The sequence below is a fragment of the Sus scrofa genome, chromosome 5 (genome assembly GCF_000003025.6).
Source record: "Sus scrofa isolate TJ Tabasco breed Duroc chromosome 5, Sscrofa11.1, whole genome shotgun sequence".
Classification (NCBI taxonomy): Eukaryota; Metazoa; Chordata; class Mammalia; order Artiodactyla; family Suidae; genus Sus; species Sus scrofa.
The window spans coordinates 28931054-28945481 of record NC_010447.5 but is presented as its reverse complement, the minus strand read 5'-3'; positions in this window follow the sequence as shown (position 1 = coordinate 28945481).

Genomic DNA, 14428 nt, shown 5'->3' with positions numbered 1-14428 from the left:
GGCTGTGTTCTTTATCTTGACTGTGGTGGCTTCCAAGGTGATGGGGTTAAGTTCTTCTGAGCTGGGAGTAGCTTGGTAGAAAAATGTAGAGGGTCTCAGGGACTTAATACATACCATGTGAGAGGAACCCTCTTACCAAGCTGGAATGCCACAAGATAGGAAGTTGAGTCCTTCAAGATTTATCACTTCTCTTTGCTTGTCATAGCAATAATTTGTATGAACAATCTTTTGGTTATGATTCCCTGTATTTTTGCAAACAGGATATTTCCTATTTTATTGGTAAGAATATTTTGATTACAGGTAATAAGAAATCTCTCTCAAACTAACTAAAGTCAATAAGGGAATTTATTGGCTCACATACTCAAAAGTGCAAGGATAGATTACATTCAGGTATGGCTGGATCCAGGAGCTCAAGCAAGATCATTGGCTCTTGATCTATCTCTATCTCTCTGCTTTCCTTCCCTCTATGTTGGTGCTATCTTCAGGAAGGTCTTCCCTCAGGGTGGTAAGGCAACTGTCAGCAACTTCTGGACTACATCCAGTAAACATAGTGCTTCTCAAGTTCCGTCAAAAGATCCAGAACTGACTCTGGTTGGATGAACTTACATGTCTCTGTCTAGATGTTAGGAAATGCTGACTGGCCAGGCTTGGGTCATAGGTCCACCCATGGATCAACTCCAAGTAGGAAATGAATGGTTTCTCAAAGAAAATCAATACTCCCTACACCTTCAGCATGAACCCCTGCAAAGATACATCAATTAGCTTCACATTGTGCTTAACTGTACTTCCTGAACACTTGACTTTTGGGCAATAATTGTTTTTTTTTTTGTTTTTTGTTTTTTTTTTGGTCTTTTTGCTATTTCTTGGGCCGGTCCTGCGGCATATGGAGGTTCCCAGGCTAGGGGTCGAATCGGAGCTGTAGCCGCTGGCCTACGCCAGAGCCACAGCAACGCGGGAGCCGAGCCGCGTCTGCAACCTACACCACAGCTCACGGCAACGCCGTATCGTTAACCCATTGAGCAAGGGCAGGGATTGAACCCGCAACCTCATGGTTCCTAGTCGGATTCGTTAACCACTGCGCCATGACGGGAACTCCCAATAATTGTATTTTGTATTGAAGATACATAGAATTGTGAATTACGTAGAATTATGTCCTTTCTCACATGATTAGAAAGGACATTTAAGGTCTAACCACTTAGTGTAGCAGGTTTTCTACACCTTACTCCTTTTATTTTTAATTTAATTAATTAATTAATTTGTCTTTTTAGAGCCATACCCACAGCATATGGAGGTTCCCAGGCTAGGGGTCCAATCGGAGCTACAGCTGCCGGCCTACCCCACAGCTCACAGCAACGCCAGATCCTTACCCCACTGAGCAAGGGCAGGGATCAAACCCTCAACTTCATGGTTCCTAGTCGGATTCGTTTCCACTGTGCCATGACGGGAACTCCCCCCTTACACCTTTTAAGCTCTGGCTTCAAAGCTAATTGTTATTTCCCTGCATATGATCACTCCATCTAAAAAAACACTTGGATGAAGTAAAAACAAAAGCCCTCTCTCTTGATAGTACTCAATTTTTCTAACAACCCTATGAGAATGTTCCAGATGGGGTGTGTGTGGGGGGAACAGGTTCAGAAAGGTTAAGTAACTTATGTCATGTCAAGCTTGTGAGGGGGATTCGAACCTGCTCTCAGCTGCCTTTTCCACAGGCAGATGCCTGTCTGCAGGAGTCCAGGCAGCACGAGGTCAGTCCTGCAGCTCCTGGGGCGGGGGGTCAGCTTCTCAGCCTCCCCTGTCCTGGGCGCTGTTATCCAGCCCCACTTTATGGGCTGTTAGGGATGAAACGAGATGAACCTTCGCCTCCACCGTCCTCCTGGGTTTAAGGCTAAAGCGAGGTTTCCTTTGTAGCCAATGTAATGTATCAAGGTTTTATTTACTAACACAGACTCAGGAAGAAATGTTCTTTTCAGTCCTTTTCAATGTGACTTTTAAGCACACCGTAGAACCAGCAGATGGATGTGGAGGATGGAGCACTGCCCTAGTTAGGAGACCTCCATTCCTCGCTTTGTCCACAGCTTTCTGCATGACCTTTGAAAATCCACTTAACCTCACTGTTTGGTTTTTTGGGTTGCACCCAAGGCACGTGGAAGTTCTCTTGCCATGGATGGAACCAGCACGCAATTTCGACCTGTAGCCACAGCTGCGGCAGGACTAGATTCTTACTTTTCTTTTCTTTTTTGTTTTTAGGGCCACACCTGCCGCATGAGGACGTTCCCAGGTTGAATCGGCTGTAGCTGCCAGCCTACGTATGCCACAGCCACAGCAACACCAGATCTGAGCTGCATCTGCGACCTACACCACAGCTCACGGCAATGCCGGATCCTTAACCCACTGAGCGAGGCCAGGGATCGAACCCACAACCTCAGGGTTCCTAGTCAGGTTCATTAACCACTGAGTCACGAAGGGAACTCCCCAACACTTGATTCTTAACCCCATGCACCACATGGGAACTTCCATCACTTTCTGAAGCTGGAGAGGATCAGTTTTTCCTGCTGGCGGTAGACAAGCTGGTACCTAAAACGACCGTTTTCAATTTTGGGTAGTTATGTACTAATTTTAATGTATAAAAGGTATAACAATACATCAGTTAATTGTTAATTATTTCCCAGATATCACTTCTTATGCTGAAGCTAAGTAAAAAGATGGTGTGATTTAGTAAAAAAAAAAAAAAAAAAAAATGAAGTGCATTCTAGCAGAGGCTTATGCAAGTGTGCAAACATTGCGACGATGGCCTGTGAACGAGTGGCGTTTGGGACACCCTGGATTGGGAAATGACAGCCACCATTTACTGAGACTGACTGCCTACCAGGAACCCAGCACTTTGTAAGCATTAACGCATTTAACTCTTAAAACAATCTCACGCAATAAGTCCTGTCATTATCATCTCTATTTTATCGAAGACGCTGGGGCACAGGGAGGTGAAGTGGCTTTCTTACCAGCGTGGCAGAGCCGGGGTCTGACCTCAAGCTGTGTTCTTAGTCCTCATGCTCTGCCGGCGCCTGTGATAGAGCGCAAAGAATTAACCCAGACTCCAGAGCGGGGGCATGTATTTCAGGGGGTCTCCCACGAAGACAGCATGAGCATCACCTGGGGAGCTTGTTAAAGCTGCAAATTCATAGCCCCTCCTCCAGAAATCCTGGTCCTTAGACCGCAGGGGTCAGGATGCAAAGCTTTTTAACAATCACCCCAGCAGGTTCTGAAGCAGGTGGATTTGCCTTCTCCTCTTGAGAAGTGGCTTCAGCCCCCAGAATAATTAGCCTAATGAGTAGCTGGTAGGAGATGAGCTCACCAAGGACGTTTCTCCCTCCTTCCCCTGGCTTGTCACTCCCACTTGGCGGCTGTTTGCTGCTTGTGGGAAAGAAGCTCTGAGCTGACTGCTGTGTCTCTTTCAACGGGTTCTTTCACATGCATCACAGCAGTGGTGAGGAATCAACTGATCTTCATTCTGAAGTCTGTTCTGACAGCAGATCTCTATGTTCCTGATGCCCCTACCAGGAATAAAAGACACCCCAGAGCAGAGGACAGTAGGAAAGTGGACTTTGAAGAAATTCAGTACAGAGTCAAATGAATTCTGGGTCTGCAGAATCTCACCCACGCTCACCGCTGGCATCTCCAGCCCGTTTCCCTCCTCCGCAGCCAAGGCTCATTACGATCACAAGGTGGCTGAGCATATGGGGCTTAAAAAGGCTGAAAAAGAAGAAGTGGAAGAATGTGTGTCTCTTCCAAAGAGGCAATGAGGACAAGAAATGACCATGCCCCAGGAATGGCTTTGCTGGAGTGTGAGAGAAAAAAGGAGGAAAAAGAAGAGGGGATGCTTTCAGAGCTTCTGAAGGGAAGGAGGACCTTCTGCTTATAGTCCCTCTCAGATGCGCAGTCTAGAAAATAGGTAAGAAATGTACACGAATAACTGAAACTCAAAGCACGAGATGGTAACAAGAGCCATAGAGAAGGGCAAATATTTTGAAATGGGTATAGAGCAAGTTTGATGAGCAGATGAATGCAGAGAGTTTCAAAGCTCTAAGACCTGATGCCCAACAAATGGATGAAGAAGATGAAGCTGGAACATGAATGCTTCAGCTTGCCATAGTCTCTGCGCTTGCTACTCACACTTGACCCCTTTCCTTTTGGTTAAGTTCATGTCTGGATTCCTGTAGCCATATGAGTTTACATATCAGCATAATATGGATGCTACTGTTATTGCAGAGGATGCAATTGCAGGAGATGTGTGGAGGATAGCAGTGTGTGAAGATACTTATGTGGGCTGGATGGACCTGGGGCTTGAATGGCATATAAAGGAGTCAGCACCTTAAAAGTCAGTGGTTCTCCCACTAAGGAAAACAGTATGGAGGTTCCTCAGAAAACTAAAAACAGAACTACCATATGATCCAGCAATCCCATTTCTGGGCTTATACCTGGACAAAACAATGAGTCAAAGGGATACATGCACCTCAGTGTTCACCGCAACACTATTCACAATAGCCAGGACATGGAAACAACTTAAATGCCCATTGACAGATGAATGGATTCAGAAGATGTTGTATATATACGCAATGGAATACGACTCAGCCATCAAAAATGAAATAATGCCATTTGCAGCAACATTGATGCAACTAGAGATTCTCATACTAAGTGAAGTAAGAAAGACAAATACCACATGATATCACTCATACGTAGAATCTAAACTATGGTGCAAGTGAACCTGTCTGTAAAACACAAGTGGACTCACAGACATAGAGAACAGACTTGTGGTTGCCAGAAGGAAGAGGGGAGGTAGTGGGATGGACTGGGAGTTTGGGGTCAGTGGTGCAAACTATTACATTTAGAATGGATAAGCAATGACATCCTACTATATAGCACAAGGAACAATATCCAATCTCCTGTGATAAACCGAAATGGAAAGGAATGTTAAAAATGAATATATATATGTGTGTGTGTATAACTAAGGCACTTTGCTGTACAGCAGAAATCAGCACATTGTAAATCAACTATACTTTAATAATTTGAGTGGTTCTCAAATGGAGCATCAGCACCCTCTTTAGACCTGGTATCACTGAGCGTAATGAGTGGCATTCTTCTGGGAGTGAGCTGTGCAGAAGAAAATGGGAAGTAGAACAACTTCTGAGAACCCAAGCTGTAAGCAACAGGGAGCTACAAAACAGTGTGTGGCTTGAGAACTGCGTGCGCATACGCATGCCTTAAAAACATTACTCTAGGGGCGTTCCCGTCGTGGCTCAGTGGTTAAGGAATCTGACTAGGAACCATAAGGTTGCAGGTTTGATCCCTTACCTTGCTCAGTGGGTTAAGGATTTGGTGTTGCGTGAGCTGTGGTGTGGGTCGCAGACACAGCTTGGATCCCACATTGCTGTGGCTCTGGTGTAGGCTGGCAGCTACAGCTCTGATTAGATCCCTAGCCTGGGAACCTCCATATGCCATGGGTGCAGCCCTAGAAAAAGAAAAAAGAAAAAGAAAAAGAAACAAACCATTACTCTAGGGTGTTCCCATTGTGGCTCAGCGGTAATGAACCCAACTAGTATCCATGAGGACACAGGTTTGATCCCTGGCCTCGCTCGGTGGATTAAAGGATTCCATGTTGCTGTGGCTGTGGTATAGGCTGGCTGCTACAGGTCTGATTCAGCCCCTGGCCTGGGAACTTCCAGATGCTGTGGGTGCAGGACTTGTGGGGCGAAGAGGGGGTTTGGGGGACTGTGGGGGAAATTTTTATCCACAAGGCAATGCCTGTACAGGGAAGCACATTCTTTCAAGCAAAGGAATGGAGATGGGATTTCAGAGAAAGAACAAAGCACCAGTTAAAAAATGTGGGCATGGAATTCCCGTCTTGGCGCAGAGGAAACGAATGCAGGTTCGATCTCTGGCCTTGCTTAGTGGGTTAACAATCCGGCATTGCTGCGGCTGTGGTGTGATTAGACCCCTAGCCTGAGAACGTCCATATGCCGCGGGTGCGGGCATAAAAAGGAAAAAAAAAAAAAAAATGTGGGCATCTTCCTTTGCTCCGGAATGAATCAGTATTCCATTCCCACCCCTCCACCCCACATCCCACACCTGACACTCTGGGTCTGGGGAAGGTAGCTGGTCCAGTGGCCGACACTGTATTCTGAATTCCCAGAGGGGCTCAGCAGCCCACAGCAGAAGGAGGGGAGGGGAAGTGAGGATATCCTTTACCCCCCTTTCTTCCTCAGGGAACTAGATTATCAGGATTAGTTGTCTAAATGTTTTGTTGCAGCTTAAACCTCAAACTGGGACCGAGAAACTTCTTTAGCTGAAACCAAGTAGGTGGATGGCTGCGGAAATCACAGCTGAGAAGACAGTGTAGGGGGTGGGGGTGGGGGAAACTTCTGGTCTCTTAATTTCTTGGGTTGGCACGCCTCGTACACCACTTTCATAGTCATTATCACAAATGAGCTCTTAATTCTCTTGGAAAATCATCCAAGCCATTTGATGGCGGCCCAGCCTAAAATTGCTCTCGACAAGAGACTTGATTAGATGCTGTGTGTATGTGCATACATGTCTGTGTTCTTTTGTGTGTCTGCTGGGCTGGGTGGGAGGGTGGGATGAGGGGTTAAAACATTTTAACCACATAGCTCATCAACCGCAGTGAGCACGTCCTACCACGCGCCCGTCACTGTGCTGGTGCCTTGGTGACTCGAAGAAGCCGAAGGCGGGTCCCTGCCAATTTCTCCCTCTGTCCCCCAGCGGGAGTTGAGATGAAAATGATGGACCTGACATCTGGAGAACAGAAGCTCTGTTGCAATTTCTGTTTTAATTGTGTATGCTCTAGAAAGGAAGGACAGACAGACAGACGGACAGGGAGGGAGGGATGGAGGAAGGAAGGAAGGAAAGAAGGTTTTGAGCCTGGAAAAGATTCATCCTATAACATAGGCTTTTTGGTATTTTTCAAAGGTGTTCTACTTTGACTGAACTTTCCAGATCTGTCTGGAAAACCATGTCACAGGAAACAATGCATTTCCAAAGGCCTTTGCTTTCATGCTTCCTGGTATTCTAAAAAAGTTTGTTCCCCAGTCTCTTGGTTTCTCTCTCTCTCTTTTTTTTTTTTTTTTAGTGTCCTCTTTTCAGTAATGACCTCAGTATTTTCTAGCTAGCAGGAATAGTAACAGGAATCCAGAGACGTATATATTTAACACATATATCTAGGCTCCCAGTTGGAGAAACTACAACACTTTTTTCTGTTTGCTTTCTTTTTTTTTTTTTTTTTTTTTGCTTTAAAGGATAAAAAATTAGCAGCTTTCTTTTCTTTGTTAAAATTGAAGTATAGTTTATTCACCGTGTTGTGTGAATTTCTGCGGTACAGCAGTGATTCAGTTATACATACACATATATATTTTCCTATGTTTAGCACCTTTTTTGAAAGCACCATTATGATGAGAAATAGAAGTTAACATTTATTCAGGGCTTGTGTGCCAGGTTCTGATCTAAATGTGTTATTTCCATCAACTCCCTTAATCCTCATGAATAATGCTGCAAAGGAGGTTGCTATTCTTATCCTCGTTTCACAAAGAGAATGAGGAACTTGACCAAAGTCATAAAGAGAAGGTGGCAGCAGGTTGGGATTATAAACTAGGCAGTTTACTTCCAACACTGGGGCTTTTCTCTACAGTGCTGCTCTGCTCTGCAATCCCTTCAGATCTGCTCTTAAATCTCTTCTCTGTGTATGTGTGTGTGTGTGCACATACTTCCTCGTGGTACGCAGAATAAGATGCACAGATGGATGAGATGTGACACACACACGTCCATGTAACCACCACGCCAGTGAAGATACAACGCATTTCCATCATCTCTCGTGGTCCTTCGTGATCATGCCTCCTCAGCTCTTGTCGGGTAACCACTCATCTGATTTCTTTTGCTCTAAGAGCTAATATATTTTTGAAAATAATATGAGGGAGGTGGCAGAAAGGTCTTCCGATTACATACCCATGTATAACCAATCTTGTGGCCTCTTGGGGATTCAAGTGTCTAGTTAAAGAATGAAAACAATGTGTTGGCAAGCATTTCCCAAATTGTGTTCCCTTGAGATGATATGTTTGGTGATAAAAGTATCTCTAATGCATTTCTGCTACCTTTCATCATCCTCCCCTCCGAACCACATCTACTCTTGAGTACATCCTTGGGGTCTAGCAGGTGTAATAATGAAACCAAGGCAGAAAAAAAAAAAGGGGGGTAAAAATGTTGAGGCCAAAAATTAAATTCAAATAAGTTTGGAAATAGCGATTCCATAAATTTAAAGTTTCCTTTGCTGCAGAACTCTTAAAGTGCTCATTGATGCTGGGTGTTCCAGCGAAGGCGCTAATTCATTGACCACAGAACTTGTGGGATGGATACATCTAAGACCAGTGAATGTTCTGCCAACCACAGAAGGTGCTAAACTGAAATCCATCCTGCAGAAGATTCTGACATTTGAATTAGTTTTTTGTTCTCATTAACTATGGTTAATCTAGCTTTTAAATTAAGTCCTGTAAACAAAAGCAAGTAAAAGTTCTTCATGTTTTCTTGTTCAAACTTCCAATCTCACGTCACAGATGACCCAGTGTGTACAAGTCCAATAGAAACTTTATAGCTCTATTTACACGAGCATGTGTACATCTACACACTTTTTTGGTGCACAAATGGCACTACACACTCATTTTGCTCCGAAACCTGTTTCCCTCTTATCTTTCCACATCAATACAACGATACCTCCAGATTTAGTTCCTTGTTTTCAGCAGCTTTCTAATTTATCTTTTAACCTCTGGCACAGTATCTTCTATTTCATATCTTCTTGGATATTTGTCCATGTTTGTTCTTCCTGATGACATCCAGAATCATTTTATTTTACAACCCACCCCCCCAGTTTTTCCTTTTACTTTGTTGTGATCATATGAAGATGATAATTTAATTCAGGGGGAATGCCTGTAAATATTGAATCTTCTCATTAAGAGCAAGGGATACCTTTCCATTAACTCAAGTCACCTTTTATGTTGCTCAGTAGAATTTGTTAAGTTTTTGTTTTTTCCTTTTAGGGTTGCACTCTTGGCATATGGACGTTCCCAGGCTAGGGGTTGAATTGGAACCTCAGGTGCCGGCCTATACCACAGCCGAAGCAACGAGGGATCCAGGCTACATCTGCAACCTACACCACAGCTCACGGCAATGCCGGATCCTTAACCCACTGAGCGAGGCCAGGGGTTGAACCCATGTCCTCATGGATCCTAGTTGGGTTCATTACCACTGAGCCACAATGGGAACTCCAGGAATTTTCCTAACACAAAACCTGAAATTCCTTTCACGAAGCCTTTTTACAGAAAGCTACCAGACATTCTCCACTAAAGTGAGCGAGAAAACAAAGAAGAAGAAATAGCAGGTGTTCCAACTCTCCAAAGAAGTAAAGGGAATTCCCAAGGTAAAGGCTCAACCAGGTCCTGAAAGCAATCTGCTCACATTGAGGCAACAGTGCTCTGGGGTGGGGGCGCCGTGGAGATGGGGAGGTGATGGCCTGTCCAAAATGTCTCATTATATGTAAAATTGTGTTTAGAGGCTACTGAAAAATATGGGAAAAAGCAGATAGGTACAAAACAACAACAACAACCAAGTAAATTAAAAAACAAACACTGGAGTTCCCGATGTGGCGCAGTGGTTAACGAATCTGACTAGGAACCATGAGGTTGCAGGTTCGGTCCCTGCCCTTGCTCTGTGGGTTAATGATCCGGCGTTGCCGTGAGTTGTGGTGTAGGTTGCAGACGTGGCTCGGGTCCTGAGTTGCTGTGGCTCTGGTGTAGGCCAGTGGCTACAGCTCCGATTCGATCCCTAGCCTGGGAACCTCCATATGCTGCGGGACCGGCCCAAGAAATAGCAAAAAGACAAAAAAAAAACCCACAAAAAAACAAACACTAGCAACTACGGAGATAATGCAAATTAGCTTGAACTAAGAAAGTTAACCCCCCCCCCACACTATTTATTCATCAGTTGGGGAAGACAAAGAGATAGTGTTAATGTTTCTTCCACGCTGCTGCTGGAATGTGTCATAAAGACCCCCGAAGAGTTCCCCGGCGGCCTAGTGGTCAAGGATCCTGTGTTGTCACTGCTATGGCTCACTGTCACTGCTGTGGCTAGGGTTTGACCCCTGGCCCAGGGAAATTTTACATGCCACAGGCATGGCCAAAAAAAAAAAAAAAAAAAGACCTCTGAGAAATTCTCCAAACTATGCACTGTGAGCACCTTTGCTGATTGAAATATCAGCCGGAATGAAACATCGCACTCTTGCCTATGGAATCGAAGTCACTTTGACACAAAAAGGCAGTTTTGGTTTCTAATCCAGGTGCACAACTTTAGGGAAGGTTTTTCTGAGCATGGCATTTCATGTTGGCACCTTAATTTTGTGGTCTCCAAGGAAACAAGAGCCTGGGTGCTCTGTGCACTCCAGACTGGATGCGGACCCCTTTACACAGAGTTCTGATTTGCACTCAGCCAAACATGCCTGATTTACACCTAACCTGAATGCCACCTGTCCCCACAATCTTATGCTACCTCTATCACTTCTTTAGTCAGACACCCACGATTGCTTTGGTGTGAGGTCTCCCTTGCTGTGGGGTCTATAGGTTTGTCTCCGGGAGGCTAAGGCCGATGGAGCTAGGACAACTTGGAGGTTCTTGAGATTTGCTGAGACCATTGCTGCCTTGACTGGGACCCTTGCCTCGGGAATAATGTGTATCCCACGACCCTTGCAGTCTCATCCGCTCAAGGCCTGTTTCTGAGGCATGGGCTTTGCACTGAATCTGAACTCTGATCAGTATTAAGTTTATTTTCTGTCTCCTGGGATTTGTAGGTTCTAATCAGACCTTGGTATCTTCTGGTGAAACCTGGCTTTCATTACTCTCCTGTCTTCTGTTAATGTTTGCTTGTCTATCCTCTACATTGTGTGTCTCAAGACTGAATTCCTCAGCCTCGTCTGTGTCTGAGAAATTGGCTTTGGGCGAGACCTTGTCTTTACACTGTCCACCCACTGGGAGGCTACTGATTCCTGGGTCAGAGCTCAGGGCAGCTTCTTTAAGGTCGAAGGCTGAGACACTCAAAAACACTGTCTTTACTTTTGAGCAACCACCAGCCAGTTTCTCATGGGCTTGTCTTCCAATAAACTTACGCTACCTCCTGGTGTAACTTCACTGGGACAACTGGAATTGTGGGCCACTTTTGGACATGAATGACTGCTCACCCAAGATGCTTTAGAACAAAAGGGGGAGAGTGTTTTATCTGTCTAAAGGAGAGAGAACTTCAGTGAATGTAGTAAACTCCCATCCTTTGCTTCTGTGTTTTAGGGATTAATAAGTACTGACTTTTAAAATTTTGGCTGCACCTGCAGCATACAGAAATTCCCAGGCCAGGGATCAAACCTGTGCCACAGCGATGACCCAGCCACAGCAGTGACAACACTGGATCCCTAACTGCTAGGCCACCAGAGAACTCCAGTATTGCCTTTTTTATTAGCATGGCTTGATAATATTGTTAAGGGCTGGAATTACTATTTAAACCATCTGTAAAAACGTGTGTGTGTGTGTGTGTGTGTAAAGAATTTTTTTGTCCGCATCTAAACTTTCTCTTCTCTCCTTGCAGAGGGAAGATAATCAGCCCGCTGACAATGATAATTTCCTATTTGTGTCAAGCTTCGCCCTCTCACATAGTCTGAGGGAGTTTGCTTTTATAGGTCACTAAGCACAGACAGACTTTATAGATTCTGTGACGTCGCCTTGCCCACTAGCCTGCCTGTTGCCCTATTGATAGAGGATAAAGTCCATGAGGAGGTTACAGCCTACTCTCTATTCTTGCACCTCCAAGGGGGACAGTCATTCTAATCAGGGCACCCCCTTCAGAGAGCTGCCCTGTGATATTGGGAACAAATGGGGTGCTGTCCGATGGAGCAGCTGCCTCTTTTGTCTTCTTCACGGTGGGAGGTGGTTTTGTTGTGTGTCCCAGGTGTGCCCACATCTGCCTCCTTAAAGGAAGCAATAGGCTTTCATTCCATCATCAAAGCTCACTGAGCTAACTGCTAAAATCTAGGGTGAAAAGGGGGCAAGAGGGAGAAGCTGACCTTCAGTGTAACAAAGTTGTCCCTGGTAACTCTTCCCCAGAAACCCACCTAAAAACCGCCAGGTCTTCTAGATGTGATTTTTCTGACCATTCTGAGGGAGAGTCTGGTTGCCTTGTGAGCCATGATGAAAAGGAGTTTAGGAGAAAATATTTTTACAAAATTAATTAATAAAAGGCATTTGTCTCCAAAGAGATCTTCTAGAAACACTGTTCAATTGGAGATTTGTAATGATTTGGAAAATGGAATGAGGAGCTAGGTTGTGAAAGTGATGGCCTTGCCCTCAAGATTAAATGACTAGGATGACTACTGAGGACTCCAAAGCGCCTGGAACAAGTTATACATAAAACAAGGCCAATTTCAACATGTAGGAACCTAAGATTTAGGGTTTATATATGGAGAGTCTAGATATTTATTTTTAAAAAGAGCATGTATGGGAGTTCCCGTGGTGGTACAGTGGGTTAAGGTTCTGGCATTGCTGCAGCTGTGGCCTAGGTTGCAGTTGTGGCTCAAATTCAGTTCTTAGACTGGGAACGTCCATAGGCTACAGGAGAGGCAAAAAAAAAAAAAAGGCATGTAAGTTCCTTCAACACGATTAAACATAAGGTCTCAGAGGAAACAATCTAAATATCCACGGACAAATGAATGGATTGAGAAGATGTGGTACTTATACACAATGGCATACTACTCAGCCATAAGAAGAATGAAATAATGCCATTTGCAGCAACATGGATATAACTAGAGAATCTCATACTAAGTGAAGTAAGTCAGAAAAAGACAAATATAAGACATCACTTATATGTGGAATCTAAAATATAGCACATATGAGCTTATCTACAAAACAGAAACAGACTCACAGACATGGAGAACAGATTTGTGGTTGCCAAGAGAAAGAGGTGTATTGGGAGTTTGGGGTTAAGAGCTGCAAACTGTTAAATATAGAATAGATTGGGACTTTTCACTGTGGCTCAGCGGGGTTCGAATCCGACTAGTGTCTATAAGGATGTAGGTTTTATCCCTGGCCTTACTCAGTGGGTCAGGGATCCAGCATTGCCTCGAGTGTGGTGTAGGTCGCAGATGTGGCTGTGATTGGACCCTTGGCTGGGAACTTCCACATGCTGCAATGTGGCCCTAAAATGCAAAGCAAAAAAAAGAAATGGAGCTACAAGCTATAATTATGATTTGAAGCTGGTTGTGAGATGAAACACTGAGAAGGGAGGGAACCTGTGTACCTCAGTCCAGCTCTCCTTCCATGGGCACAGGGCGAAGGTGAGCTGGGCTCTGCAGAAGGTGGTCAGGTTTGGACTGAGAGCTCACACCTCCGTCCACCCCACCTCCTCCGATGCCCTCACATTCCAGCCAGGCAGGACTGGCCTGGAATGTGGAGCTTTCGGCAGCGGCAGACTTAAGGTGCTTTCACATCTCGCATTAATACCTGACGAAAAGATGCTGTAAAAACTGAACTAAAGAAATAAGGTTCATGGGTGTTTTTTTCGTTTTCTAGGAAAAGGAGGGGCACACACTTGATTATTCTTTTCTGTCTAGTCTAAGGAATTTTAATTTCACAAGTAAATGGAGATTCACTGAAAATAAGAGACTTTTTAAAAGTTGGTTTTTAAAGGTAAACGTTTTCCATCTCTCTCTCTAGAAAGCTTCTCTGATCACAAATGCCCAAAGAGCATATATTGGACTATAAACTGTTGATGGCTTTTACTATTTCACCTTCAAAATTTCTTTGGTTTTTTTCAATTTTTCCTCAGAAGCAAATGTAAAATAACGTTTTTAAAAGGCTTTGAGAGCCTAACTTTTCCTCACTACTTCAGGGAAGCTCCATTTTAGTAACAGGAAAAAAAAATGTATTTCAAATGAAGCATTAGCCTCAGATAACTTACCTCCACCTTGGCTCCAGGGCAACCTGGATTTCCGATTCTTCGAGCAGGTCAGTGATCTGGGAAACCAGTAAAAGAGCCGGGCTATTCTTCTGCATGTCTTGTTAATGTCACTTCTTAGGGCCATAGCTAGAACCGTGTGTGTTCCAGAACAACTCTTCTCAGAGAGCATGGATGAAGGAAACAGTAACAGCCACACATGACACTTTAGCTGTGAACTCCCTTTCAGCCAGTATGTCTGGGGGCCACCTGTTAGCCCTAAATCCCCTTCCCCTGTCATTCCTTTGGACCTTAGTCCTCAGAACTAGAAACTGTATTAATAGATGTACTTTCTAAAGAAAGCTTCAGAAACTTTTAAGCTTCAGAAACTCTAACCTAATGCAACCCT